Source organism: Pollicipes pollicipes, unplaced genomic scaffold (genome assembly GCF_011947565.3).
Source record: "Pollicipes pollicipes isolate AB1234 unplaced genomic scaffold, Ppol_2.1 Scaffold_4295;HRSCAF=5057_pilon_pilon_pilon, whole genome shotgun sequence".
NCBI lineage: Eukaryota > Metazoa > Arthropoda > Thecostraca > Pollicipedomorpha > Pollicipedidae > Pollicipes > Pollicipes pollicipes.
In genome coordinates, this window is record NW_023596461.1 from 15,345,663 (window position 1) to 15,368,247 (window position 22,585).

Consider the following 22,585-nt stretch of genomic DNA (forward strand, 5'->3'; position numbering starts at 1 on the left):
TTACCAGAAAGAAGCATGTTAGAGAGCTGAATGCCACGAAGCCAAAACACCGCACAGAAGGCACCAGCCGGTGCCTTCTGACAACAGTCCCGACCGACAGCATGCCGGGTGGAGTACAGCCTGACACCAGACTCAGCACCACGGTCGTAAGGCACGTCGACACCATGTTGACTGCTGCAGAATCCGCAGCGGATTTCGCAGTCGTCAGATGTTACGCACAAGAAGCACCAACTTTACGCTCTTTTTACCCGCATCTTGCCGCCGACCTGACAAGACTGGAAGGCCTGATCATGGAATACAATTGGACAACTGCCACAAGCACTGACAATTGGGTTGGTGATCCTTACCAGTCATAACACAACTGGGCAATCCGACCAGCCCATTTCGTTTCGGGTTCTGAGAATGTCTGCACAGTAACCACGCACTCTCCAGCATGCTAAACGCAGGAAGTTGATAGACCGCGGATGGCATAAATGCGACAGGTTGAGAAAACGAACACTGCTGTCACTGTGAGGTGCACTGTATGATACGGTCAGAGGAACAAGTAGTACCTGCGTGGTGGGGTTTCCCAAAATGATAACTAGCACTATCACATGACACGTGACGTCACTCACCATGAGAGTCGACCAGCGGCACGCTGGAGAGATTTTGTTTTCTCGCAGCACATGCCGAAGCTGTCGGTGGTGATGAGGGCAGATGTATTGCACCCCGCACCATGATGTCCTCCAGTAGATGGAGTAGGCGTCTGCAGCCAAAGGACGACGCGGCATGAAAAACAAGCCAGAAGCTTTGCAACCACTTCGGTCATCACGCCCGAGCGGCATTGTAGATGGTGATGACTGCATATGTTAGGACGCAAGTTCTCCTCATCTTAATGCTGTTTCCTATACTAATCCGTGTTAGTGGTTTGATATAGCGAACTTGCTCCAAGTGTTGCAAACTGTATGTTTTTGAACTGCTTGGGAAAGTCTAAGGGCTGTAAAACTCTATGTGGGTTCAGCCTGCGGGGTAAAATAACTTACACATTCCAGTTCCCTCGAAACATACGGAATATGTATATTGATTCAAGCCTATTTTGCGCCAAACATGCGTGCATAAGTGTTTTCAAGCGGAGCGAATAGTGCATGGCGTATCGGCCAGTAATGCCCATGACATATAATGTGGTTTACAGACAAAGCCTGAGCACATTCCCTTGGTGACGTCATTGATACAACATTCGCACCTCGTCACTAAGCTCCGGCCCCATATTCAGCCCATGAACATAGGCTGCGCAGTTAGCCAAAACATGAATTAAAACGAGCAGAACTCGACTTCCACACGAGCAACATTACTGCCAATAAATTATCAGTCGCGAAAGGGGCGTAGGACCGAACCACTCATTTGTCACGTTTTCAATTTTACATGACACCGGTCATAGCGCGTCTTAAATAGAGCAATTTCTCTTCAGGAGCGCGCCGCGGCGCTCCGTTGCTCAGCGAATGATCGCGTGACCTACTTCTCCTCCAATTTGGTCGCACGAGTGGTCGCCCCGCCCCGACGCCACCGCCCGACGACGACCGCGGGGGCCGACGGCGCGGCGACACGGCCGGAACGACCGGCTCCGGACGGTCGAGGTCACCGAGCCACTGGCTGCCCAGCGCGACGCAGTTTGCAGGACCACCGCACACCGGCGTACTGGGGCACTGTTTGAAGCAATCGATGGTTTAAGTGAGTGTTCCACGTTTGTATGGGGTTTTCAATTGAAATGGCCATATTGGAGATCATTCGGTGCAGTTCACAGCCCTGTAATTATGACTAAGCCTCTATAGTTTCTGAGCTATATGCCCGCAAAGATGCAGATTATTTCGGGGAGACTATTTCAAGGTCATCCAGATATCCATGACGTCATAGTACGTCATTCAAATCCTGCCATTCTACTAGCCATGCGACGATCGGGGCTAATAATAAATATGATTGTCGGTCATTCATATCTGACGTTCAGGAGTACGATTTCCAGATATAACGGCTGTCCGATTGGCTTTCAATCAATGTTACACCCGTAAACGTCGTTATCATACAATGACACAATGAAAACATATTTACTAAATAGAGAAAATGCATCGTCTAGAGCACTCTTTTTCACTAAGGAATTACAAAGTACAAGTGATCTTTTTCATCATAGCTGATGCTTACTTCATTATCTTCAAATGTAGAACGTTCCCTTTTTTCCTCGCAACAAGTCACAATTTCTGAGGAAACTGTCTGATAACATTTCATCTCTAATTAAGCACGATCATTTTAGTTGACATTTTTTCGATCCGTATCATGATAGTGACTTTTTAACAACATGAAATAATGCAACTAAACGTAAGTCTACCGATGCTCAGCCGAATGCAGAGTTTGCGTCACGTTGGGTCACACGCATCCGGGAATACCTGCCATGGTTTGAAGAATGCGATTCCACATGATTCGATATTACAGCATTAAAACACCTTGCCAGAAGCTCCGAGGAAATGAAAAAACTGCCAGAGCCCGGAAAACGGAGATATATTCGCGCACGCAGTACAGCTCTGTTCCTCGCACCCGCAGCTGGGCTGTTGGCGCTCCAGAAGACAGGCGCAATGGTGGTGTGACGTGGGATCCAATGGCTCAGTGAAATTTACGACTGCAAGCCACAGCTCCGCAGGGGTTAATTCCAGCTCTGTTCTTGAGGCTTAACGTGGCCGCCAGCATCACAACACCGTATTTCGTGGGCTTAAACCAGTATTACAAACGCACATAAGAAACGCAGTACATCAGTTCATATTTCAAACACGGCAGTCCAAGGAATGAACGGCCCCGAAAACACTCCGGGCGACCAACAGGGGGCGTGCTGCCAGGACTGACTTGTGGACGTACGTATAATCCGGCAGGTACGGCAGCTTCTTGATCTGGATGATGCTGTCGTATATGGATGGCTGCAACAGCTGCGATATGGCGTTCGCTATGAGCACTGCGATCTGCAAACGCAGAAAACCAGGTGGTTGAATAACACACGTCGCTGCTGACATGACTGAAAAAACGTGGCCACCGAACGCCTACATTGGCGATACATCTACATACATCTACATGCATCTACATACATTGGTGAATGGCGAGGAAGGGCACTGCCACCAACGCAGTTCTGTCTCTATTTGACTGCCACATCCTGCAGTGGTTCTGGTCGTTCGCTGTTTAACTGCGCCTCTCCGCATGCTTGCTCTCCGCATGTTAATATGTCTTAAACGAAAACGCGTTTTGCTCTTTAAGGTGGCGGTTTTTATCATTATCAGCTCCATTCGGACATCAGAAATGCTTGTGGCTTATGCTGTACAATACCTGCCACGATACTGAATCTCGATGAAAAAGATATGGGCCCCAAAAGCAGGTTTGTGAAAGGCTTTTTGTACGTTTGGTGCAAATGCTTTGTTTCATTTTGGTGGGGCTTTAACAGTCTAACGTCTCTTTCTGCAATGCTTGACACTTTCAAGCAAAACAGCATAATAATACGCTGGCCGCTTGGCGAACTGATCACTCAAAAAGCAGACTAATCCAACACTCTGCTCCAATCAAATTAGACGCGCAGGAAACTTGTTTTATTCTGTATCGTATTCCAGTTGCGCCTTTTTCTCGTTCTTGTATCTTTATTGATTTGATTATTTTATTGCATCATGCTGGTTAACACGCGCACGGTTGGCAGCCTAGATACCCCTCGCTCGGGTGGGGAGGGGGAGGAGGGTCAATTCGACGCCGTCCCCTGAGATCTCGGAAGCTAAGAAAGCTAGAGACAAACCAAATTTACCGGGCGTGTTGACCTGTACGTGAAATCACTTAGCTCAAAGTTTTCAGGTTCCTAGGTCATGACACTTGTGTTAAAAAGGTCAAACAATGTCAAGTTCCAGGTTGGTCTCCAAAGTGCTCGCAGAATCTAGATAACCGTTGCTAAGCAAAGGTCACATTCTCATTCAAGGTCAGTGACCTTGTTCCACCTTTTGAATGTCAAGGTGACCAAAATCATGCAAGATTGCTTTGAGTTTTGCATATGACTACGCGACAAAGATTACGCTGGGCAGTACTGTTCCTAAAACAAATGTTTGACCTGAGTCATTTGGGTCAAGGACCTATTATGACCCCTAAGATGTCCATGGACGATGCATAACGCGGTCGCTGCTATCAGTTAACTCGAAATGAGCACCAGAAACCATCCATACAGCAAGCTCTAGAGTAACAAAACAAAGTTGGTTTTGTCCTAGGTGTGAATCTTCATACCTAAACTTATGTCAATTGTGATTTGCTCATTTAACTTTTGTGCTGCCTAAGAAAGCATCTCAGCGATGTATGGCTCGTCTAACACTCCGTTGATGGATCAGATTGAGGGATTCCCTAGAAATTGCCTTCGCTGAAACCATCGCCTGGCTTTGACCCTGCCATAGGTCAGCGACCCTTACCAGGTGGATCTAAACTTTTACTGCCAAACAGTCCGCTATTCCATTGTGTACAGCTGTGAAAAATTTGGCGCGGCTAAGCCGCGCCGTTCGGAAATCATTCTGGAAAAACTTCCGGGGGGGTCAATTTGACCCCCACCCGGGCGCGTATTTATTTGGGTTACTGCATGCCATTTTAAGCCATAAATTTCCAGCTTACCAAATTTGTATGCATACTTGAGCTAAATAACGTGACAGAAACTTTTATTTGTGAATTTTTGGAGGGTGCACAGCCCTGCGTAAGTCATTGCTGCTTCATTTTTATTCCATGAACAATAGCAATTTCTTTAGTTCCGGCCGTCACCGGTGGTGGCGCTAGTGGCACTGCACCGCGACATGACCGCGGCTGTTTCGTATCGACTCTCTATCCGCAAAATCATGCCCGTCTCCACCCTAGAACCACATGACGTACAGACCTTGCCTGTCCGTTTGTTATTTTCGTAGGTCCTGAGTACATGGTACATCAGCGCTTTAACAGGCTTTCGCAAAATGTTGCGCATAATATTTTTTGGATGTGCTTTCGGGACGCGAGAGAGAGTAGAGAGAGAGAGAGAGAGGAGAGAGAGAGAGAGAGAGAAAGAGAGAGAGACGAGAGAGAGAGAGAGAGAGAGAGAGAGAGAGAGAAGAGAGAGAGAGAGAGAGAGAGAGAGAGATATACATATATATATATATATATTATATATAATATATAGATATACTAATATATATGGTAGATAACAGTGGTATACAGACATGTAAACATGCACAACGAATATAGTATATTATATATATATATAGATATATATATATATATATATCTTATATATATATATAATAGATTATGTGGCATACAGACATAACTAGAGTATCTATATAACCTATACAAATACAAATCATACCAAAACCTTATGACCCGCCAGGGCGAACACCCACTGACCGACACATTTATAGAACACAACACTTTCATGAGTGTCTTGAAGCTATACAATGGGATGATATATAAATACACAGACCCAACAAACCAACTTGAGCTAGCGGACATGATAATGTAATGCAGTGTCCAACAGCTGGGGAATATGTTCGCGGTTTTGACTTCTGTCAACATGCTTGTGGTTTCATTCATCCCACGACGTGAGCATGACTCGACGTAGACGTGGGCGTATACTTTTCCACTAACGTTAGGAGAGTTATATGCATGAATGCATGGATGACCCGGGATGAAGCTTGCCCATAACCTGCTATAACTTAGGGTCTTGACACCATCGTCATAGCCGCTATCTGGATACCATGACCATGTTTCAGCTTAACCAGACATCATCTTGAGTCTTTCGCCTCCCAGGAGTGTTGTTTCATAATTTTGGATTAGATTCAGAGCTAACGTAGTAATAGCCGTAAGAGCTTAAAATTGGCATGAAACGGAGGAGCATGTTCGTGCACTTCTGACCTGTACCATGCTGGCAGTGATTAAGGGTTAAAATGAAGTCAGGCCCAGGCTCGGACAGAATCATGTCATATAAAGGTCCGGCCACCCTATCCGCCATGATCCTTCTGCGTTTTTAGATCACACGTCACACAGAACTCATGGTCTTGGAAATGTCTCGGGTATGCTGATCTACTGGTCAGTAATGGCCGTGACAACTCAATCTGGTTCGACGCTGACAGGCAAAACTCAGATGGCCCCAGAAGGTTATGTTATCGTGTGCTATTTGCATAGCCCTGCGGGCGGCCCCATCAGACCATAAATTATGTCAAAAATTGACCTAAAGAAGAAAGGAAACTGAAGGCAGTGTAAGAGGAGGAAAAAAGCGAGATATAAGACATGACACTGATAAACTCACGTCAGGGGCCTGACCAAATATCTAATCACGTCCTGACCTTATATAATGCCTTCTTGAGGATGCGCTAAATGTTCCTGACAGGTGATCACTAGCCTGACATATTTTAGGATTAATAGTGCATTTAGTTAGAAGAAGTTTGCCTGACCTCTGCCGTGTCAGGATCTTATGCCGGAATAAAGGGAATACCCAGCGGAGTTAAAAATACAGTACACAACGGTAATAGTTAGGCACAGCGGAGTGAAACCCAATTAGATAGAGAACATGCAACGCCATTTTACGCCACGCAAGCATTCCGCGAATTCAGGGTTGCGCAAAGTAAAGTGCTATCTCCCGAGGTTAGATGCTCCTGATGATCCTGGTCTGCATGCAACATATGCGAGGGCATAACTATGTGCATTTTTTCGGGGCAGAAGTCATAACCAGACCAATATTTGTCTGCCCCTTTACTCTTCGTATACAGAACCGTGCACACTACTTTGTATCGAGAGATGCTCTGACTCAGCCGCATTAAAATCGCAACCACATATACGCCACACCAATGAAACGCTAGCAATTTATTACACAAGGAAGAAAAAAGGGTCGGGACATATGCACGTCCTAACAATTTCACAGGAATCTCATGGGATAATGTTAGATATGTGGCAGGTCATCAATATGTTCGGTAACGACGGCACAGAACGCTTTTGTCCGGGCGCAAATGTGTCATAAATCTCAATCCCGCTGGCTGTTCTCAACGGATTTAGTCATGCATTTTGGTAACGCTACTGCATGCTGGTGAAATGTTAAAGGAAATGTTCCACATTTGCATGGCGTTTTTAATTGAAATAGCCATCTTGAGGACGTTTTAATGCAGTTCACGGATATGCTCTTTTTGAGACCCAAAAAGCTCTGGTTCTTGAGTTACACGCCCGCAAAGTACGAAAAGGCTTATTTACACCCAACTTCAAAATCGTCTTCTGATTAATGACGCCATAGAAACGTCGCTGGATCCCCGTGATATTACAGGCTGTTTTTCGTTTATGGTCAAAACAGCATGGACGCTGATGCATTCGCAGAGGCGATGATGCTGCACATGTGGTACAGTCCGAGGAAGATGATTGGTTGTCAGCAAGATTTTACTGCTGAATGCGTATCGCGAACACAAGCGTGAGCAACTTCGGGTTTTGCGACACTCGTTGTGAACGGGTCATTTTTCCTTATTTCTAGACCACAGGTCAATGTTATAAAAACAAACGCCACTATCTGCAAAAAAAGTACAGCACCCAAACAATGGGCACTTTCCCGAAGTTATAAAATAAGACGCGACGGCAAATCTGCCTTTTTTCTTCTGCTGGCGTTTTTTTTTCTTCTACTAACGTATCATTTACAGACAGCTCGGTTGGCGCCTTACGTACCGGAGCACATAACCTTGCACGGGTTTGTGGGTTAGCAGGGCATTATGAATTAGGGAAACATTACAGTAATTATATATGTATATATATATATACATTTTTCCAAGCATTTCACATATATGATACGGCAAATTTAAAATCTTGAACAAAAAATTGTGTTTTACAAGAAGAACCTCTTGAGCTGCATTATCATGAAACCCCGTTAAGACTTTGTTTTGAAGGGGAGTTACGGTGAAGTCCGGTGTTGTGACTGAAGATCAGTGTGGAAATTGTGAGAAAACCTGCAATTTCATATTCCCGCGAGCTGTGCAAATGTGAGATCACACTTATTTGACAAAAGTGTGAATCGGGGGCTCAAAATGCGTGTGATCACTGGTAGTGTGTACCAATGGCTTGTATTGGTAATGATGTGATGTGACTACTGTTTTTTTTTTTAGTGCTTTTTAACATAATTGGCGTTTTAAAAAGCGTCAGACAGTTTTAAATCGTGTTTACTGTTACTATAATTCATACAATTGTTTTCAGTGCTTCTTCCGTAAACCTGACTGCAAACATTCTCACAAATAATCAAGGTGATCTCTCATCTCAGAAATATGGCTGCATATTTTGTAAACGCTGAGACCCCAAACACCGAATAAGAGCGGCACAAATGCTGCGTGCAGCAGTTGGACGTGACGTCAGTTTGGCTTGGTAGCAGTTCGGGATGTTCATAATGTGGAGCGCTTCTTATGTTACCAAAATATTCTTCTAATCACACTAAAACCCTGTTCCTGATGCACCTCTTATTTTGTTCATTCACCAAATGACGTGCTAAATTCAATGGATAGACAACGCTGCTTGATGAACTACATGAACAGGCATAACACTACTTTATAGCATATCGGAATTGCAAAAGAAAGTTTGCTTTTTGTTACATTCATTGTTATTTGTCAGATTGCCCATGCACCCTCTTCTCACTGGGTGACACCACTGCCGCTGCCAGACATGACTGCGTGTGCCCTCTAACCACTAGGCAGTATCACTGCCCATACCAGACATGGCTGCATGTGCCCTCAAACCACTGGGCGATACCACTGCCGCTACCAGACATGACTACGTGCGCCCCTTCACCACTGTGCGGCATCGGACAGGACCGTACCCAGCTTTTTCAGAAGCCTGGGGGTAACTTGTGAAATCTCCCGTTCGGTCTGCGTGCGCTTCCGGTTGCCCAGCCGACGGAAGCCTCTATTTTATGTACTGCAGTGATTGGTTTTGCAGAACTAGTGAGTCCTACCATTCAAAGGCAAAAGCTGCTTTCAACGAACGCCAGCCATTGCGAGATTGCGTTGAGCGAGACTCTTCTGGAACCGTACAGCTGTTATGATTAGCATTAACGATTCAATCAAAGTGCTACTTATTGAACCATCTAAATTACTGTACGCATCATTAGAACAAATGGGGAGCAAGTTACCAAAAAGTACTCGATGTTTTCATGCAGGTTTTTTAACTGTCCGCTTAATACAACTTTAATCATAAGTTTCACAGTCATGCACCATGGACAAGGTTAAGGCGCAGTCAAGTGCCGTTTATTCTCGTTGCATCCCTCTGTGGGTTGGCACCCATCCACATGGCGTGTGTTTAAACTGCTGGTGTTCTCAGCTTCAGGTTGATATACGGGTTCACAAAAACGCCAAAAAGTTCGCACTAATTTAGACCTCATGAAACATTGTGCAACTTAACAAAACCAATGTTGGATGTTTGCCACTCGGGAATCATTTAGCGCTCTTTAGAAGCCATGGTTGATGTTTCTCAGAAAATTGTTTCCAGGCAAGGTTAGCCTTTATGGAGTGAAATGCGTATCCGATTTGAACGTTTTATCATGCAATCCAGCCATTTGGCTCCAACAGCACAAATACATGCAGTAGCCAAATGCCACAGGCATTACCAAAATATATAGGCAAATTATATGCTGAACGCACACAACAGCCGGCCTCCAGATGCGCAGCGGGCGGTTTAATTAATCATGCATACAAGCAGCGCGCTGGACAATGTCATCATGCCGAGCTCCCGTCCATGGTGCGGGACGTGGTTGAATAGCGCGTGGACCCAATCAGCCCCTGTGCCCCGGCAGAGAGCGCCGTACTCTGTTCGACGCTGCGGTCTAGCAGGCCGAGCACCACCACAGCCAGCCGTGCGACTCACTGCACGGCCCACCGCGCGGTCCACCGCACAATCCACAGCGCGGTCTACTGCACGGTCCACCGCATGGTCTACTGCACGGTCCACCGCACGGTCTACTGCACAGCCCGCCCCACAGTCCACTGCGCATGCCACCGCACAGTCTACCGCACGGTCCACCGCATGGTCCACCGCACGATCCGCAGCGCGGTCTACTGCACGGTCCACCGCACAGTCCACCGCACGGTCCATCGCATGGTCACCGCACCGTTCACTGCACAGTCTACTGCACACTCCACCGTACGGTCCACCGCACAGCTCACCGCACAGTCCACCGCATAGTGCATCGCATGGGCCGACGCATCGTCCACTGCGCAGTCCACCACGTCAACAACGCAACAAAAAAAAAACCAGTCCGCCGCGCGGTAAATCACACCGCCTACCGCATGGTCCACAGCACAGTCCACTGCGCTGTCCACAAAGCAGTCCACTGTACAGTCCACGACCCGGTGGTCTGAGCATTAGCCTGCCACTTCGCTGTCCTTGGGCACACAGCTCTGAAACGGTCCATCCCGGACGTAGGACCTCAGATATGACCACAACGAGCACTGCCGGTAATAACCGGTAATAACCGGCCCGCTATTGCCCTCATAACCCGGCGGGCTATGTTGTACCGCTCGGCACCGCTCCTCGCACGCAGGTCACAGCACAGCCACTTCTGTGCTGCCCCTCACGCGAGATGCCACAGGAACATGCAGTGTGTGGCGCGTATTGAGCGGAGCCCACGCCTCCAGACATAGCTACAAGCCTGATGCCAATCAGTCGAGCCTGGCGCAAAGCGTTGCTAAAATGATCTGCAAATGAACGTAATGCAGCTCAGTCCAGCAGAGACTGACGCCGAAATATGTTCATGCATCCTCATTTGTATCGTTATGGTCCACGTCTCCCGCACTACCTGATTTTTATGGACCCCGTTATTCACATTAAGTGGGGTCATATGCGCAAATGGCCGACCTCATTTATTCCGTCACGAACCCGGAAAGGGGACCAGATTCTAGTGAGCCGCTTGTCTTGTATGAAATGATTAAATGCTCTGGGAAGGCCACTAAGGGTGGGACATTATGATTAATGTTCCCTTTGAAATGACCTTCATCCCCATGGGCCGGAAGAAGCTCAGTTATCTTCTGAAGTCTTAGAAAAGGAATGAGGCGGAAGAACGTGAGATAGCACATTCACTCTTCCACTCTGCTGTTCATTCAAGACAGCACTGTGCTGCTTCGTCCCATCAACACGGCTTAAGGTCATCCCCCCCAAAAAAATGTTAAAAGGCACGGGATGAGGCCACCGCTGCCGGGCCGGTCGATCCGCTAACCGTGCGGTTTGTCGCACCAGCGGAACGCTGGCCTGGCGGCGGGTCGAGCGCACCGGGCTGTCGCGAACCATCAGCCGTCGGGCTCTGTCCCGAGCCGTCAGCGGCTGGGCTCTGTCCCGAGCCGTCAGCCGGTTGAGCTCTGTCCTGAGCCGTCAGCCGCTGGGCTCGTCCCGAGCCGTCAGCCGCCGGGCTCTGTCCCGAGCCGTCGCCGCTGGCTCTGTCCCGAGCCGTCAGCCGCTGGGCTCTGTCCCGAGCCGTCAGCTGCCGGGCTCTGTCCCAAACCGTCAGCGGTTGAGCTCTGTCCCGAGCCGTCAGCCGCTGGGCCCTGTCCCCAGCCGTCAGCCGCTGGGCTAGCCGCCAGGCTCCGTCCCGAGCCCTGTTCCGCCATACCGCCGCGGTCGGCGATCGGCTGTCCTGCGCGCGCCACTCACGACCGCACCGGCCGCGCCCGTCCCGTCGCCGCGGGCCATCTAATACATCAGGCGTGCCGGCATCCCTACCCGCCCGGCCGGAAAACAAGTGACTCTTCCGCGTCACAAGCGCCGCTGCTCACAACAGCGCGCGGCCGCCTCTGTCGCCCTGAGTGGCAGCGGGGCGTCGGCGTCGGCGTCGGCCCGGCAGGCAGAGCCACACCTGTCCGTCAGAAGTGCGACGCCAGCACAGACGGCTCCCGCCAGAGCGGGACGGCGGGGGTCCGGTGTCCGGTGTCGGCGGCCGATATGTAGGTACGGTGTCATATGTCAACTGACAGCATGTTACTGGAACTTTATAGCCCCCCTCCCCCCCCCCCCCCACCTCATAAAGAAGTCCTTGAATCTCGGTCCCTCTATTTTCAGATTCCTGTTTTTTTAATCGGTAAAATATCTGCTGCCGGAATGGCCCACCAGATTTAGGCAACTTTGTTGCTTGTGGTTAATTATTTGCTAGGTTGAGTTGAACTTGAATATTTGGCGGCGTTTGTGGTGCCCCTGAGCTTCGATGCTGTCCCGGAAATAAAGGATATGTTGACCAAAAATGAAATTGTGGTGCCCTTTGCCACGATATTTTGGTGCCCTATAGGCCCAAGAGGGGGGGGGGGGGGGTCATGGACGGCAGGCGCGTGACGAGAACGCATTAGAACACGAGACGACATTAGGTATCATGAGTCAGCTCGCCTGCAGCGTCATCAGTGATCCAGGGTCAGGTGTGCGAGTTTTGATGCTGACAATTTTAGACCGCCAAGAAGCCAGGGAATACTGGTTTAAACGACGCTATCAAACAAACATTGATTGCATTGTCAACACTCGGCGTCTCAAGCTGTGTTTATGTTCACAAATGCTTATGATTGTGCTATAATCACCAGTGATCGCAAGCACAGCATCAAACGTTGACTATTGAAACATATCCAATAATTGCCTGGTACCGTGGTTCCACCAATATCTCCACGTATATGACAGGTCGATAACAGCCATCACAAGAACTCTGAGCTCACAATGCCGAACAGCCAGGAGCTCAAGGCTTTCCTTGTTTGAATCAAGGACATGAGGGGCTCAGGTGTCATGTGTCAGCTACCCTAAAGAGCCGGCAGCTGCAACACGTGGTCGCGTGTCCGGTTCAATAGAGTGCCGGGTCACTTTGCCGGCGCGGTGCCGTTTCACGACAGATTTGTCAGGAAGTATGAGCCATCGACAATAAAGACAAGGCAAAAAGACCTGAACATCAAAGAAGTAGACCCGGGCAAAGCATCCCTGATTATCTTCCCCATGCTCCAATGACGCTATAGGCTCCATATTCATCCTTCATTATACCGGCTGCAGATATCAACGCGCGCCTCACCAGCTTGGAACGGAATATCAGACGGACGCGCCTGTGAGGGTGCAGCATTCCGCAGCACATCGGCCAGATTACTCCCTTTCAGTGGTTCCTCAGAGTGCACGGAAGCAGCACGCCCCTGTCAGCCGTAACTCGGATGTGCACTTCTGTAACTGCAGTCCATAGCCCTCGCCGGACGGGACCTATTTTCGCTCGCGTCGTTGCCGAGGGAGAGAGGGGAGGGGGATCTTGTCATTTCGTACAAATTGAGCTAGAGCCGCGAAACGGAAATAAGTAAGACGCTTAGTGTCAAGGGAATCCAGCTATTCCGGCCTCGCTAGTTGAGCTCAACTTGTGCTTTTCCTCTCATACACATTTCAGTGGCGAAAAAAATGATGCAGCCTCCCCGCTTACAAATTGGTACTTTTTTGACAACCATGCACAAAATTACACTCTGGATAACATTCAGTGCATAAATCGTCTAGGGCCTAGGACCATAAATGCTTATCCATAGTTATCAGACTTGGTGACCTTGTTCCGTCCTGACAACCATCACAAGGTTTTTAGCCAGTCACGAACGACCTGAAAGGTTATAGGAAGGTCACTAGCCAATAAATAAGTCTGTTTCGGTACACTTAAATCAATGGCCTGTCAACGTCGCCTGTATATCGTAAGATTAGCAGTCAGCAGTAGCAGTAGCAGTAGCGGTAGCGGTAAGATTAGTCGTGATCATCGAAACCACTGGTGATGGTTGATCAGCTGGGTGATCTTCATCATTAAAATAATCATTCGAGTCTGCTCTGAGCGATCCTGAGAAGCACAGTTTCGGCGACCACGTCGTAGCTCAGCGGCTCAACATGACGTGGGGCCATTTATTTGCGAAAAACAACACGCAACACGCCGGCTAAGCCAAAGGCTACGACGCTATCTCTTATCGCTTTGTTATTGTGACATTAGACATGCCGTTTCGGGGTGGCACCCACCCACCTAACGAGGCGACGGCCAAAACAGAAGCTCGTGCAGTTGTGCACCGCGTTTCCGCTATGGACGGCAAAACATCGGTCATTGTATGCACCGCCGCTACACTAGGCACGTCTGAAGTAGCACTAGCTTACCAGTACTGGCGGGCTGTGCGTGCTGTCATCATGACTGGCGGTAAAATGGGCATAATCTGACATCAACAAGATGCGCTTCATTTGACGAGTGTGCCCTCACCTGGTCTGACGAGATATGTACATTTTGCCATAGTATGCGTGATGTTCAGGCGGAGCATCACCAAGACTGACAATGCCAAAGCGCCTTCTTACCATGAATGGCAGGATGTGCGTGTTCTCACTAAAATCTAGATGATGTAGGCGAGCTATCATCAAGACCTATGACATGTGGGTGTGCTCTAACGAAAACATAGATTATGTCGGTGTGCTCTCACCTGGGCTTAGATGACGTCGATGTACCCTCATCAAGGCCTGAATGATGTGGACGTGCTCTCACCAATACTTGGACGATGTGGGCATGCTTTTCACCAAGACCTGGACAACGCGAGCGTGCTCTCACCATGACTGGGAGGATGTGGGTGATCTGACCGGTGAGTTCGAACACGATTACTGAGGTAGAGATGGTGTGCGTGACGGAGCCGGCTAGCGCGGCGGCACCGACGATCGAGTAACCACCTGAGGCAGCGGCACGCAGGCGGTGTTAGAGAGCGGGATTGCGCGTCGGCAGACGACAGCAAACGCCCGACGTCAGGATGCGCGGTTGCGTGATATGAGTGCAGAATGCAACAATGTGAGTACAGCGTACGATACTGAGTATGTAGTATATGAGTCTCTTATGCTAAGATATCAATCCTAAATATGCCAGAACGTACTGATAAGGCAACTTTGGAGTGCAAGCATTGGTTATATCGACAGCACTCAACGTTTCAAGCTGGATTTATGGCCACGAGTGAAATGTGAAGTGGGATGACTCCACCGCTTATTTCCCCCGGTAAAATGAAGATCGATAACTGAAATTCAGAGCTCCTAACTCATAATGCCGCAAAACGGGAGCTGAAGACCTTTGTTTCCTGTATCGAGTAGAGTTACGTGCTGTCAGACAAAGAATAACTGTGTGAGAGAACAGAGTTGGGATGAATAGGCACACGCCGTCAGAAAGCAGAGGGGTCCCTTCATGCCTGACACAGAAACTCCGCCACAGAGAACAGACGGGCCACCACGAGGGACATATATGTGCCGCCAGGGACAACAGAGACATGTTGTCATGTGGCGCGGGACGTGTCGTCAGAGACAACAGGGACACGTTGTCATAGAGCGCCGGGACGTGCCGTCAGGGACAACAGAGACACGTTGTCATAGAGCACCGGGACGTGCCGTCAGAGACAACAGAGACGTTGTCATAGAGCACCGGGACGTGCCGCCAGGGACAACAGAGACGCGTTGTCATGGAGCGCCGGGACGTGCCGCCAGGGACAACAGAGACACGTTGTCATAGAGCGCCGGGACGCGACGTCAGGGACAACAGAGACACGTTGTCATAGAGCGCCGGGACGTGCCGCCAGGCACAACAGAGACACGTGGTCATAGAGCGCCGGGACGTGCCGCCGGGGACAACAGAGACACGTTGTCATAGAGCGCTGGGACGCGCCGTCAGAACAGCCATCTGCCCTCCGATAAGGTAGACACGCGACTAGTGAGGGAATAAACGCGCCAGACGTAGGGTCAAGGCAAACTCTGCGTGCCCGTAATGGTGGTGCGCATATCGTGGAAGATGAAGCAAATGTGTGACAGGTTGAAAATTTCAGCTTAAAGCATCTTTTGACAAGCGACCGGAACCTTTTTGCGGGCTGGCTATCAAATTCGTTTCTGATATTTTTATGCAGGTAAAATATGGTTTAGATTGTCCGTTAAAATTTGAAATAATGTTGTTTACTGCAACTATTTTACAACTCATTTTCATTTATATGATACTTTTAAGTACAAATGGGTTTCACGGCATGCACACGATGAGTTATGGCCTGCAACTGTTATGTAGCTTTCGTATTGCGTTGTTTTCGTCAGTTTCCTGTCAGTTGCGTGCATTGAGGCATGTCGTGAAAAACTGAGGGCAGGTTCCGATCTTATTCTCTCACTACAAATGACTTCATACAGCGTTGTCTGGCGATTCCTATGCCAATCTCGCTGTATGCATTGCCAATTTCATGCTTCATTATCCACAAAGAGAGGTACATATCTTTCCACATCAGCCGTATTGCCGGGACCTGAACTCGATCTCGCAGCATGGTGGGCGCCCTCGGACTGGCTGCAGACTGATTGACCTGACTGGCCAGTCAAGCCCGGCCATTCGCTGCCGCCGCTCTCGTCCGCCGGCCGGTCCAGAGCTCCGGTGCAACTGGAGCCTCCAGCCGGAGCGGACGGTCCAGAGCTCCGGTGTAACTGACACCTCCCGTCGCGCGCAAGACCCAAAGCTCTGGTGTGACTGGTGTCTCCAGTCTGAGCGCACCGTCCAGAGCTCCGGTGCAACTGGTGCCTTCCGCCAGAGCGCACGGTCCCAGAGCTCCGGTGTAACGGACACCTCCCGCCAGAGCGCACCGTCCAGAGCTCCGATGCAACTGGCGCCATCCGCCAAAGCGTACGGCAAGGCTGGTAGATGCGCAGACCGATGCGGAGACTGGGTTGTATAGTCCTCAGACAACACGGCTCCATCACATGCATTTACCTGCCGCTCGTTGCGTTTGACTATGTGGCCGAACCTGTTGCGTTACGCGTATAAGCGATGTTCTTTTTACAGCACACGCCCTGCTTGCGATCGTCCACAGAATGCATACAAGTCACTGGACGCATTGTACCCACATCTAATTTTAGCGGAGTCTCTAATAGGCACCAAATCCAGTTCTGCTTCATCGTACAATCTTCCGCTGGCGTAGCAAAAGATCACGCCGGCATTCGGTTAACGTTTCTTTAAACCCCAATTTGCACTGCAGGCTTTCATTTGCATCTGAGCTGAGTCCTCTTACGGAGATCAAAGCGCTCATGCTGAGATCGATGGCTCCAATCAACCAGAATGGAGAGCTGGTAATTTCTCTTTGATATTCACAGACGAGTTTCTATACCTAGATGACCGATCGCGTATCAAGTAATTGTTACTAGAACATCCAATGCGCTCGCTGCCAAGCGTGCCAAGACGTAAATTGACATAGTTTGCCTGTCTCAAACTGTCAGACATTCCGTGCTTCACTCTAAATTCCCTTCTTAGCACCTGACATTCTGTAGTTCTCAATTTCCCTTCCACAATGGCCGAAGCTGTGCATGAGTACAATTAATTCTTGCCGCACGTAGGGCATAACAAGCGTAAACAGTTTTGATGATCCGTAGCTTATCAATGTCATCAGAGTTCTCAGGATTATACACAAACCACTTTGACCTTGCGCACTTTTCAGAAAATAAACCAACCACCTGTCGTTTTTTACGAACCAGTTCGATGCCTTCCTTTGAGGCCAACAAGTGAGATGATGAAAGGCGCGTAATCATCAGACCGATGGTGTCGCAAATTAAGCTAGGCAATCTTGGTAACTCACACATATCGGTCAGTGCAAATAAATTGTTATATTCTTTTTGTATACAAGTTTTGCAAGACACAATTTTAGTTAAGACAGTAGTAATAGCTTTATTCCTGGAAAAAAACAGAATAATGGATAAGTAGTTAGGTTCTGCTATTGCTTCCATAAAGGCATGTTGCCGAAATATTAACCTAACTACATCACTATTCTGCTGGTTTTTCTGCGAGGAAGAAGGATATTGCTACTGTCATATCTATGTGAATAACATTCCTCGCTAACGCACTGAACAACTTGCCAAAATTTTATGATGAAGCTTCCGTGCACATAAAAATGAAATCGCATTGCTTAAAGATCGATGACTGTTGAGAACTGATCATCAGTACCGTATTTCAAAACGCTTTTTTCGATACGTGAACTGTGATTTGTAATCAATTCTGAACTAGTTCCCCATTTACCTTTGTGTATTTAAAATGCAAGGTTTGTGCTCGCCAAGGTCGCATATTGATGGTGAAACCGGATTCACACGTCACTCTATGGGGATGCTTTGTCAATAAGTCAAATCAAGATAAACAACCCAAAGGGAATTCACAACTAAAATACTTTCTGAAGACATACTTTTTCGTTCAAGTCATTCATACTTGATCACTGAATGAGTTCAGCAACAATACTGGCATAACTTTGGCTTCCCTTTCCCGGATTGTTTAGGAAATCATGACGACCGCCTCCGCCGAAGTGGTGATCTGTACTGCAGCACGTTGATGAATTTGTCGGGTTGAGGTGGAGTCAGAACGGACATGATCCAGGCACCAATAGGAACACCGCGGCTCCATGGCCACTGGAAGATATCAGAACTAAGGGCACCACGAAACTGAATTTGAGCTGTCATGAGGCAAGTTCTCGTTGTCAGCGAAGATGGTCTTGGGCTGTTAGCGGTATAGCTTAAATTACAATTTTATTCTGGAAGTGACAAGCGCACCACGCGAACACTCGATTAGACGACAAGGGTGGCCATAGACGCTATGTTTGCGTTGAGTACAATCATGCATGCGTTATCGCTGATAGGTTAATCGTTACGTCATTTCTTGAAATGCGTGCCCATCTGTAAAATTTTGGTGGACATATGCCTACTGTACGGGTAAGGTTCCTCAAATCATTACCCAGGTCTTACTAGCTATCTCCGTGATAACACGAAGGCTACGGACGGGGCGATGCTGCCGATAGGAAGCACGGGCCGAATCCTACGGGGCCGGTTCCCAGCTGACTCTCCATGCACGCGAGCTCTTTCCGGTCGGGCTCGGACGGGGCGGCGGTCACGGCTGGCGTCAGCTGAGCAGGGTCGCCTGCGAGCGTCCCGAAAAGGAGGGCGCCTCTGGGAACGCGTTGTCCACGGCCCGCGGTCCGACAGAGGTAAGCATCGTCTGCACTGGGCTGTTTATGTATGGGTCGTGGAGGTAATGTTGCAATGGTGAGCATAGCGACTGGATGCTTGTGAATGTGGTACAGTGACGCCGCTGCGACCAGTGTTGCTGGAGGGGATCATCGTGTGCGTGCTGCTCTGAGAAGAGAAGAGTTTTGTCGGGGCGTGTCGCGGCACTGAAATATGAGAGCTGTGCTCAGTGGGTGTTTTCGCAGGAATGTTAAAACGCAAATTTGTACTGTGCCCATTGGGAGTGCTTGATTAAAGGAAGTAGTGTGCCGCCTTTGAAGCATATTTTAAGAACATACTCTTGTGAAACCTCAGAACTAGTTCGTCTAATGCTAGCATTGGTTACTGCCTTTGCAGGACTGTTAATATGAACCAAGGAGGCCAATTTTAATTATCTTAAGGTCGAAATAACGCTGCCGAGGCTTTGTTACAACATTACGTTTCTTTCCTGCAGTCGCAGCTATCTTTATCCAGGAAACCACTGAAAATCTCCCTGGGTGCGAAAGAAAACGTTTGTGATTGGCCGATCGGGCAGAGGCCTGTTACCGAGAGGCGCATTGTTTGAAGCTTGAACTAGTGCGTCACAAGGATCATGTGATTCTTCTATCTCCAAAACCAAAGTGCACCTCGAAAAGAGACATTTTGGCGAACGTCAGAGGGGAGAAATGAAAGCCGCAGTATAACGTTTTATCGAATTCGCGGGATAACATCCTCATGTTCGCATATTGTGTTGTCTAAGCGGAATGTCGCGAGCATTCGCAGCATTTAGTTCACAAACATTTTGATACCTTCGAGTGTGACAGAACACACAAAATAGAAATCAATGCAAATTAATGTATTTCTTTCATAGTGGTGGGCAGGGAGTCAAATGAGATTTCTCCCGCAGGGTCGCTACTTCAACTAAACATCCTAAGCTATTCAGGAGGACTTCGAAAAGAGATTGCATTGCTGATCAACTTGCACACGTCTGGTGTAGCAATGAGTGAACGAACAAAAAAGCGGGGTACTCACTTGAAATGATAGCTCGTGCCCCAAAAAGGGGTGTTGCAACGATAAGCTGAATATTGTTTGGGATAATTACGCAAAAGAATGCCTGTGGATTTTGTGTTTGGTCAACAACACCACGTTAGCACGTATCCAAGCCTGACAGACATGCATTTTAATTCACATTTGTCCCCTTCTATGTCCACCTCAAGCATGCACGGAGCTCGCCAGTAAATGACGTCATGGATGAATCATGTCACTTGCGAAGCCAAAAAAGGTACGTACAAATTAACCCCAGCTGAATAATTACATTCACCCCGAAGCACAACCGTCACAGTGAGTGAAGGACGTATTTCGACAGCATATGTTGGAAGCTGAATAGGAAAGATGGCCATTCCTGCTCTCACAATGAGAAAAAATGTGTTTGTCTCGGGATCTGAACGACTTTTTCTCAAAACGTCTGTGGGGGAGGGGGGGGGGGCACCACAACTGACACACAACTGACACAACTGAAAAGAAAACTCCCCTCTGCATTAAGAAAACAAAGTTGCAGCTTCAGCTGAATTTGAACTGCAGGGCACAATAGTTCGTTAATGAAACTGCAATGGCACAGCAGAAGCAAAGGTACCGGTTGCACCACAAGCTGTTCTAGATCACGCAAATATGGAAACATCATTACACTCACCGCCACGCCCGTGTTGTGGACTGCATCTAAGTGGTAGCACACAGTGGCGATTCGAGCTGTGTTGCTATGTGGAAGCTGTCGCAGCCCAGCAGCTTTGCGGGAAGCAATGTTCCCCTGATTGGATCTCCCCGGGATTGTCGCACTTCTTGATTGAACAAACTTCTCCGAACTTTGCGGAATATCTGTGGCAACTGCCAACAATTCCTGGATCGTGCGATGTCGGAACAGACCGTCTCCGTGAACACACCATCCAGAGGTTTGGAGGAAAGGCCGGCTAACGCCACTGGCAACCGTCCCAGTGCATGCCTGATGTCTCTCCGACTTTGGAACCGGTCTAAACGAACACCAACACGGTTAATATAACAATGAAATACTTCATGAGAAGAATAACACAGATACCCGATGCATACGAATAACGATGGGACAGACGGTCTGGCCAACCTGAGCTCCAAGCTCGGTGGTTGGAGGTTGGGGGGGGGGGGAGCGGGCAATTGTAGTCGCAGACATTGGCTGTTACAAATGTGCGTAGTGTGGGTCACGTCGGCTGCGTAACACAATGGTAGAAAACATTTGGATTGGCTTGGCGTATGCAGTACGGTGGGCGAAAAGGGTTGAACTCCCAAGAGTTCTGACAATAATCATGTTCAAGCAGCGGCTGGCTGAGTGGTTGCGACAACAGAGTAGCGAAAACTGGGTGTGATTGTGAGCATTGGTTATTGTGCTTTCGTCAGCCGAGGAGGCGGAGTTTGGCCTCCGCAGAATGTACCCGCGCCAGCCGTATTACACGGGTCCGGGGGCTCGGCTCCGCAGGCTCGTGAACACACGCCACCGAGCCGCTCCACAGCCGAGCCCCCGGCGGTAGAAGCTGGCAAAACGGACCGAGTCGCGACGCGGGACGCAGAGCGCCGAAGATGACGCTCCACCCGACGGACCAGCTCCGGCGACTGGGGAACGGCTGAGCGAAATGGCCCGTCAGACCACCAAAACAAATACCACGGTCACATTCAGCGAAGCCATCCAACGTCGTTCTGAGCGGCGATTTGCAAAAGAATGTGCTCTTCTCGACAAAACGAAAGTAAAGATCAGAGGCCGGCAACAGCTGAAGGCAGCCGCTGCCCACAGCGGTGAGGGAACCCAGAAAAAAATGCCGTTGGCAACGTGCGGTTCAAAGGGCCGCCTTGCGCAGTGCTGTGACGGGTCGGACATGTTGACCTGACCACACACCAGGTAAAGAGCGTCGTCCTCTAACTCTAAACTGTGGGCAGGCGAGCAGAGCCCGCAGCGGACGGCGGCGCGTCCGTGATTCACGGGAGGTCAAAGGGCCACCGATACGAGGCAGGTTTGACTAGCCACGCCGTGTGATTACACATCACCGTCACTCCGCTAATGCGACGTCGAGAATCGCGGCGTCGACGAATAATGTCATTGTCTGCAGCCCCACGTGAGCACGGTCATTACCTGCCACTTCGTAAATTATGCATTGCCATTTCCCCCACGCAATGCCAACGGCGTGTTTACCTCGGATATCCCACCATCCTGTTTGATTTGCAATTAACTTGCAATTAACTTGTATTTCACTTAAGCGATGTCAGACCGCATGCACGCGTTGAGAATACCGAGAGAACACGTGACGCCGATGTCGGAAATGATGATGTTATATATTGCCGAAATACCCCAAATCTTGCTAATACTATTTGCCGCTGCAAGTCTCGTACGTGCAGCAGCAATCACAATGATATATTAAATTAACCATTCGTAGCAAAGGTATTCCTGTTGAGGGGTTATCTGTTTTGACAACGTTTCCTAGAACTGATTTAGGAGCTGCAAAACAAAATTATAGTTCTTTTGCTCTTTGAGACTGCGACTTTGGAAAAAGCGGAACTTTTCCGGCGACGCTTTGTTGGCGGGTAGCAGCTTCTGAGTTTG

General features: G+C 48.8%; 1 pseudogene; it reads right to left on the minus strand.

Annotated features, from left to right (window-relative positions):
- Positions 1 to 606: 606 nt before the first annotated feature.
- Positions 607 to 22,585, minus strand: part of LOC119097209 (chloride channel protein 2-like) — a 94,050-nt pseudogene continuing 72,071 nt past the window's right edge.